Source organism: Mercenaria mercenaria, chromosome 2 (assembly GCF_021730395.1).
Source record: "Mercenaria mercenaria strain notata chromosome 2, MADL_Memer_1, whole genome shotgun sequence".
Classification (NCBI taxonomy): Eukaryota; Metazoa; Mollusca; class Bivalvia; order Venerida; family Veneridae; genus Mercenaria; species Mercenaria mercenaria.
Window position 1 is genome coordinate 34,350,784 of NC_069362.1, and position 9,027 is coordinate 34,359,810.

Consider the following 9,027-nt stretch of genomic DNA (forward strand, 5'->3'; position numbering starts at 1 on the left):
TGACTTTGTCCGAAGCATTTCTTCTTCATGCATGGAGGGATTTTGATGTAACTTGACACAATTATACACCATCATGAGACGAAGTGTCATGCGCAGTTCCCTTCTTTAGAATTACTTCCCTTTGTTGTTACTATAAATAGCTTATATTGTAACTTTTTCATTACTAGTCGTAGGGAAAAATCGAGACCACTTTTCTGTAGTACAACATGCATGCTACATCCAATTTTGAGGTGTATTTTGACCAGTCTCTACCTGTCTACCTGGTAAAGATTTTTGTGAGGACTTACAATTTTTTTTTTTTTTTTTTTTTTTTTTTTTAAGATTAACTTCCCTTAGTTGTTACTATAAATAACTTATATTGTAACTTTTTTATAATTGACTGTAGGGAAAACCTAGACCACTTTTCTGTGGTACAACATAGATGTTACTTTCCAATTTTAGGTGTATTTTAAGGTATCTCTACCTGGTAAGGAGTTTTTTTGTGGACTTAGAAAACTTAGTTATTACTAAACAACCACAAAATTAAAATTCCATTTGCAAATACAGGTGCTAGAGTAAAGAAATTTGCTGTGACGGGCGTATATTGTGACATTCTTGCACTCTTGTTCAATATATCTTTACTTACAGTTACTTAAATAAAACTCTTAACATTTTGTTTGTTGTCAAAACAAACAAAAAATGAATGATAGAGAAACAAAGTTTTTATTTTGTTTGCTTATTTAAACTTCAACACAATCAAATTAGAATTGTATAAAAGAGTATTATTTTCACAATTCAATTTCACAATTGATTGAAAGTCATTCAACTTTTTATTAAGCACACTCATTACATTGTAAAAGGATAAAATCTCTAATCAAAATCTCTTGTTACATTGATTTGCAATTAAAATCTTGTTAACAGTAAAGAATGGTATGTACTTAAGGGATGTCAACATACTCTAGATGAAATAGTGTTTTACTGTGATTGATATATTTTCATGAATATTAAATGATTCTGTACCTATTATTTGACTGATTCTGCATAAAAGTATGATTTTCTTTTCATCACAGGGGGTATTGTGTTTTTTAGCTCACCTGTCACAAAGTGACAAGGTGAGCTTTTGTGATCGCGCAGTGTCCGTCGTCCGTCGGTGCGTCCGTGCGTCCGTAAACTTTTGCTTGTGACCACTCTAGAGGTCACATTTTTCATGGGATCTTTATGAAAGTTGGTCAGAATGTTCATCTTGATGATATCTAGGTCAAGTTCGAAACTGGGTCAGGTGCCATCAAAAACTAGGTCAGTAGGTCTAAAAATAGAAAAACCTTGTGACCTCTCTAGAGGCCATATATTTCATAAGATCTTCATGAAAATTGGTCAGAATGTTCACCTTGATGATATCTAGGTCAAGTTCGAAACTGGGTCACGTGGGTTCAAAAACTAGGTCAGTAGGTCTAAAAATAGAAAAACCTTGTGACCTCTCTAGAGGCCATATTTTTCATGATATCTTTATGAATATTGGTCAGAGTGTTTACCTTGATGATATCTAGGTCAAGTTCGAAACTGGGTCACGTAGGGTCAAAAACTAGGTCATTAGGTCTAAAAATAGAAAAACCTTGTGACCTCTCTAGAGGCCATATTTCTCAATGGATCTTCATGAAAATTGGTCAGAATGTTCACCTTGATGATATCTAGGTCAAGTTCGAAACTGGGTCACGTGGGATTAAAAACTAGGTCAGTAGATCTAAAAATAGAAAAACCTTGTGACCTCTCTAGAGGCCATATTTTTCATGAGATCTTCATGAATATTGGTCAGAATGTTCACCTTGATGATATCTAGGTCAAGTTCGAAACTGGTTCATGTGGGGTCAAAAACTAGGTCAGTAGATCTAAAAATAGAAAAACCTTGTGACCTCTCTAGAGGCCATATTTCTCAATGGATCTTCATGAAAATTGGTCAGAATGTTCATCTTGATGATGTCTAGGTCAAGTTCGAAACTGGGTCACGTGCGGTCAAAAACTAGGTCAGTAGGTCTAAAAATAGAAAAACCTTGTGACCTCTCTAGAGGCCATATTTCTCAATGGATCTTCATGAAAATTGGTCAGAATGTTCACCTTGATGATATCTAGGTCAAGTTCGAAACTGGGTCACGTGGGGTTAAAAACTAGGTCAGTAGATCTAAAAATAGAAAAACCTTGTGACCTCTCTAGAGGCCATATTTTTCATGAGATCTTCATGATTATTGGTCAGAATGTTCACCTTGATGATATCTAAGTCAAGTTCGAAACTGGGTCACGTGGGGTTAAAAACTAGGTCAGTAGGTCTAAAAATAGAAAAAACCTTGTGACCTCTCTAGAGGCCATATTTTTCAACGGATCTTCATGAAAATTGGTGAGAATGTTCAGCTTGATGATATCTAGATCAGGTTTGTAACTGGGTCATGTGCGGTCAAAAACTAGGTCAGTAGGTCGAAAAATAGAAAAACCTTGTGACCTCTAGAGGCCATATTTTTCACGAGATCTTCATGACAATTGGTGAGAATGTTCACCTTGATGATATCTAGGTCAAGTTTAAAAGTGGGTCACGTGCCTTAAAAAACTAGGCCATTAGGTCAAATAATAGAAAAACCTTGTGACCTCTCTAGAGGCCATATTTTTCAATGGATCTTCATGAAAATTGGTCAGAATTTTTTATCTTGATGATATCTAGGTCACATGTGCTCAAAAACTAGGTCACTATGTCAAATAATAGAAATAATGACGTCATACTCAGTTCAACACTGGGTCATGTGGGGATAGGTGAGCGATTCAGGACCATCATGGTCCTCTTGTTTTCACAGTTGGTTAGGTGGTGTAAATGAATAAATCAATGAAAGGATTGGTAAACAAGAGTGGCGGAGTGCAAACTCAGCATTGTTTCACATTTTCCTTTTAACATGTAGGATCATAGTGAGCCAGGTTTTTCAGAATATTAGAACCTTTTGTTATAAATGCCTTTGATTTTTCAACATCATCATTTTATGTTCAAAGGTTGATAAAAAAGATAATACTACCTTACAAACTAACTGCCTGTAATACTTGTTGGTTCAGATCTTGCTGCAGCAGGTATATACTGCTGACTTGTTATACGCATGAAGGGATGTATTATGTTATACACCTGGTGTCCATCTGTCCGTCCATCCGTATGTCCATTAGCAATTTCGTGTCCGCTCTGTAACTCTAGAATCCCTTGAAGGATTTAGAAGAAACTTGACACAAATGTTAAACTCATTGAGATGACGTGCAGAGCGCATGTTCTGGATGGCTTGCTTCAAGGTCAAGGTCACACTTAGGGGTCAAAGGTCATATGACTTTGTTTTATGTCCGCTCTGTAACTCTTGAACTGCATGAAGGATTTTAAAGAAACTTGGCACAAATGTTCACAACATCAAGATGACATGCAGAGAACATGTTTCGGATGGCTCAAGGTCAAGGTCACACTTAGGGGGTCAGTGGTCATAACTGAACCACTTGAAAGATTTCGAAGAAACTTGACACAAATGTTCACCACATCGAGACAATGTGCAGAGCGCATGTTCTGGATGGCTAGCATCAAGGTCACACTTAGAGGTTAAATGTCATATGACAATGTTTCATCTCCACGCAGTAACTCTTGAACTGCTTGAAGGATTTTAAAAAGACTTTGCACAAATGTTTACCACATTGAGACATTGTGCAAGGCGCATGTTCTGGATGACTCCACATTGCAGTGCTCTTTATGGTTCAGGTCTTGCTGTAGCAGGTATATACTGCTGACTTGTTATAGTAGTCGCAACTTGACCGCGATGGTTGACCTTAGGCTGATTATTCATATCGATTATTTCATTAGTATGAATAAGGGGTGCTTAGGGTATCCATGTATATTTATATGCAGTAAGTTTGTATACAATGCACTCCTTTTCAATAATAGGTTGTGCCTCATTATGTATTATAATACAAAGGTCAACCATCGGGGTCAAGTTGCGTCCACTATATATAGTGTAGAGCTACTTTCAAACAACCAAACAATGCTTACAAGTCTGGTATCTTTCCATTGTGCCTGGATATTGCATTGGCATTGCATGGCTTGTACAACTAAATGCACAATGAATAATGTATATTTCTATATTTTATTAGGCATCCAAGAACATGTGATTGCAATTTCAATATGGCAAGGCAAAGCAATTTAAAATGTTTCTTTTTCCAGGTATCTTTCATGTTATTGAAGTAAAAGAAAAATTTAAAATTAATAATCTTAGATCTCTTCAATACAAAGTTTTATCACAGTTTTGTCCCTATTTCACCTTGCCAGTGTCAAGATTAGAACACCTCAATTGTGTCAGTGAAGTCACAGAGCGGCAGTTTTTACAGGACTTTTTATCAGATGTACGTTTTATATACTTCAGAATCCTGTCCAAACAATTGATTTCTCATTATATCAAACTTGAAGTACTCTGTGCTGGGTGTTAAGATATTTGTATACAGTCTCAAGTGGAGTAATCATGACTAAATGACCATTGATAGATACCCCTTTGCACAGGTTATCTTCTCCCCTGGCCTCCTCTGATGCAAGAATCCACACTACATCTTCCCATTATGTGGACTTTGATAAATAGTTAGTCTCAAAATAAATGTGTTAATTGGTTTGGTATACTTTTGTCAGTGCTAGCTCAGCTGGGGGAGCACTGGAGTGCCATCCTGGCAGTTAGTAGTTTGATCTTAGACAAGATCAGTGTCCTTCTTGATAATTTTACAGTAGATGTGACATCTAGTCCTTGGTCCTCCACCTACGTTTCATGTGGGAAAGTTGTTAAATGACTAGAGATTAAGTAATTATGGGAAAGGAGTCCAGGAACACGGGTTGATTTTAAAAACAGTATTATAACTTGTAAAGAAGATAGCTTTAGCCTTCTTGAATATATAACTAGGTAAAACGTTCTTAAAATGCATAAAATTTGGTGTCTTAACAGAAATGGCTTTTTCAAAAAGACTTATATTCGTGGCTTTCAAAGATTTAATAGCAAATATGGAGGAATTTTCTTTGTATACTGGGATTTAATTTTGTGGATTGACAAAGCGGTGAAATCCATAAAAATTTACTCTAACTAAGATACAGCAGTTTATTTATTTATTTTTTATTGTAATTGGGTTTAGCGTCGCTCAGACACAGTTTAGGTCATATGGCGACTTCCCAGCTTTGATGGTGCTCCTCTGTGCATTATTTCATCATGGGCAGGCACCTGGTAGAACCACCGACCTTCCATAAGCCAGTTGGATGGCTTCCTCACATGAAGAATTGAACGCCTCAGGTGAGGTTTAAGGAAGGTGTAGCTCAAATCTAAGGACATGTAAGATGTTGCAGTTTGCTTCTTTACTCTGTTTTTAGCTCCACAATTCGGAGAATAGAGGGGCTATTCTACTCGCCCTGGCGTCGGCGTAACCTTTCTTGGTTAAAGTTTTTCGGCAACCTTTGTTTTTCTGTCATATCTTTGTTACTATTGCTTATATTTTACTGTAACTTTACATAAACATTGTCCAGCATACAAACAAAATATGTGCAGGGGCTGGGCCCATTATACCTAAGGTCAAGGTCACCAAGGTGTTATACTTAGGTTATTTTTAAGGTTAAGTTTTCGGCAACCTTTAGTTTTCTGTCATATCTTTGTTACTATTGCTTATATCTTACTGTAATTTCACATAAACATTGTCCAGTGTACAAACAAAGTATGTGCAGGGGCTGGGCCAATTATACCCAATGTCAAGGTCACAAAGTTTTTATGCTTGGAATTATTTTCATGTTAGATTTTTTCGAAAGCTTCGTTTATAGACATTGGTACTTTAAAATATAATGACTTGAAATTAAAAGTATTTATTTATAATCGTCATCTGCATGTGTGGTTACAATCCCCATATCTCTAATTGTATTTTTTGACAGAATTATGTGCCTTTCATACTTAAATTTTTTAACAAACTTCGTTTTCTGGACATAACTTTGGTACTATATAAGATAATTACTTGAAACTCAAAATATATCTTTACCATCATCAGCTGCATGTGTGGAAACAATCCCAATAACTCTAATTGGTGTTTTTGACAGAATTATGCCCCTTGGAGTATCTTCCTTTTGAAGTAGAGGTCTCTTATTGAGACATATGTTCATTTTGCTGTCAGATCGCCAAATAGTGGAGCGCACTGTCTTACAGACAGCTCTTGTAAGTCGTGTTCAAGTCTGTACATACAAACATTTTAGGCAAGATCATTTGTTTCTCAGAAAACATGAGATTTTATCATTTCAAGTGTCATACATACTATTAAAAGAACATCAATGTTTTAATGATGCCTGACTTTGCAAAATCAGAGATTTCAGATAACTTTTTTTTTCTTAACAAACATTGCATTGTTCTGTAGAATTTTAAGTACTGTGAAGCACCCTCAGACATGTTGTAGCCACTTAAATCCTTTGCAATGCATGAAATATTGAGCAGCCTGTCTGACCCAGTGTTTGACTGGGTCACTGAGATAGGGCGATTGGCAGCACATGTAACACTATGTTTAGCCACTAAAATAAAATTGTTCCCCTATTTGTCGACATTTATGCAAATACAATCTACATTGGAATGCTAATGAATTGCATGTCAATATAGATGTAAATAAGTTACAAGATAAGTTATCTGTACTCACTGCCTCGATTCTCGTATTGATTGTGGTTTCTTGCGGGTTAGGACAAATAGATTTAAATAGTTGTTCACTCAGTACATTATCGGCAGTTGCCATTAACTCTCTGAAGCAGTAAAGACAGAAAGAAAATGTAATAATGGTCAGTAAAAAGAAAAAATCTATCACAGAGTAGTGGATGCTCATTTCATTGATATTCTTTTTAGGTTTGTCTATATTACAGAGCAAATACATTACAAATTAAAGTTTTAAACCAGTCAGTGACATTTCACAACATGCCTTAATCCGTTAAAATCCTCTGTGAAAAGTGTGGTTGAATTCATTTTAAAACTGTAGTTAATATATGGAATATTTTGTAAACTTTAAAATATACAATCTTGTGGAGTAAATACAACTATTTTGTGACGCCATTATTTATTGTTAGCAAGTCTGTTATCAGAGGTTAGTCTTAGAAATGAGAAAAAGGATGGGATCATAGTCAAACCTCCATATTTGATACCAGCATTTTGAATTGTTGTTGTTGAACCTTGATTTATCTAGATTAGCAACAGTGTTTCTACACAGTTTTTGAAATTTATGGCACATAAAGCAGCTATATACATTCCCTAAATATCTTTTCATGAAATGATCACTGAGTAAAATGCTTACATACTGCTTATGAAGGGCAACATTAAACCATATATTTTAAGTAAAGGTTTAATACACCTTTGTAGGAAAGTTTGTTTTATTTGATACCGTGTTATAATGATATCCTAGCGGGAGTATGAATTCCTGAACTCCTGTCCCACTGTCGTGCTCTCAAATTATCCGAGTCTTGTTAAGACACCAAGTGTTCCTCAAGCTGAGGTTTATGTTATACAGCCTTGCTAAGCAGATATCATGGATACATATATAAACTTGATTAATGTTTGTATTTTTCAGGTTGTGTGTTCGAAAAAAGGAAGTCAGAATGTGGATAGATTCATCAGCAGTTAGAAACTGTTACAATGGGGAATTTCATCATTTCATTTACATGGTTCCTTCCGAAGGATTTAGTTCAACATTTACTTTATTCCCCTTGTTGTTATTTTGATGTAGTAGAAAGATGAATGGATTTGAAGATATCTTAATGCTAGTATGGACAGTAGCAAGTGGGGTCATTCAGTGAGAACATGACTTTGTTCAAGCAAAACAGTGATACTGCATAAAATCTTGTCCTTTTTTTCTCATCATTATATGGTTGTCCAGACGAAAAGAATTATTTTTCAAGAAAACATGCAATACAATCGAGTCCAACATGAAGAAATTATTTTAGCACTTTTGTAATTGATAATTTTGTAATTAGGTTAAGTAACTATGAAGGTAATTCTGTTCTATGTCACAACAGATAAAATAGACTTTAAATGAACTTTTTTAATTCAGCTGTGCTAACTGCTTGCATAAAAAAATTTCATTTGTTATTTTGTTTTTGGGTATCAGTATGAATTTTTCCAAATTGTGTTTTATGTACAAGGCACAAAACTCCTGTATATGAGGTTGTCCGACTTGAGCAGTGTTACAGCAGGCAATATGAGACTGGAATATGTAGGATTTTTATATTGTATATTATGAAATTAGGGTTTCTAAATTTAGGACACTGAAATTTCAACTGGATTTGCGTGTAAACTTTTGTTGAAAACTTGTTAGACCTGAATATACAAGTAGTAAGACACTTGATCTAGACTCTATTTTTGGGTCACTTACTGATATCTGAACCTCTAACATCTTTTGCAAATGCTTGTTACATTTTGCAAGGACATGGAAATAGCAGCAGTGTATATCAAGGAAATGATGTTCATATTTCACTTTCATTTGTATATTAGATAACATTCAATAAATATCATTCATCCCACTTTTAGTTGTGTTGTTTATTACTTAGCCCTAAAAGCCATATTTATTTTTTTATTATATAGATTTTCTGTCAGGTTTTTGAATAGCTATGAATTTTATGTACATAATATATAATAAGCCTGGATTTTAATATGCTAATCTCTTGTAAAATATATTGATTTTCTATACTTTTAATTCCCATGTATTGTTAAGCCAGGGTAAAGAGCTTTGCATTGTTTGATGTTTATGATAAATGAATTTTGATGAAATTGTAGAAATCTAAGGGGGGCATTTTCCCCTTGATTGTTTGTCACCTGTGATGGAGCCGATACCTGATCTGTCTGTTTTTAATGTACTTTAAGTCTTTTAAATTTATACAATGAAAAAGAAGTCATTTGTATATCAGCAGTTTTGTGAAATCATGATATTCATATATTTAGCATAGATAGATTCTAGATAATCAGGTTATTAGGTAGACTTATATTTGATATTTGATTGGTCAAACTGAAG

General features: G+C 34.8%; 1 protein-coding gene across 1 annotated transcript in view; it reads left to right on the forward strand.

Annotated features, from left to right (window-relative positions):
* LOC123563684 (WW domain-binding protein 11-like) overlaps positions 1–8,539 on the forward strand; it is a 57,519-nt gene extending 48,980 nt beyond the window's left edge. The window contains exon 16 of the mRNA XM_053534733.1: positions 7,591–8,539. The gene's annotated coding sequence lies outside the window, so the exon portion shown is untranslated. The remainder of the gene's footprint in view (positions 1–7,590) is intronic.
* Positions 8,540–9,027: the final 488 nt, after the last annotated feature.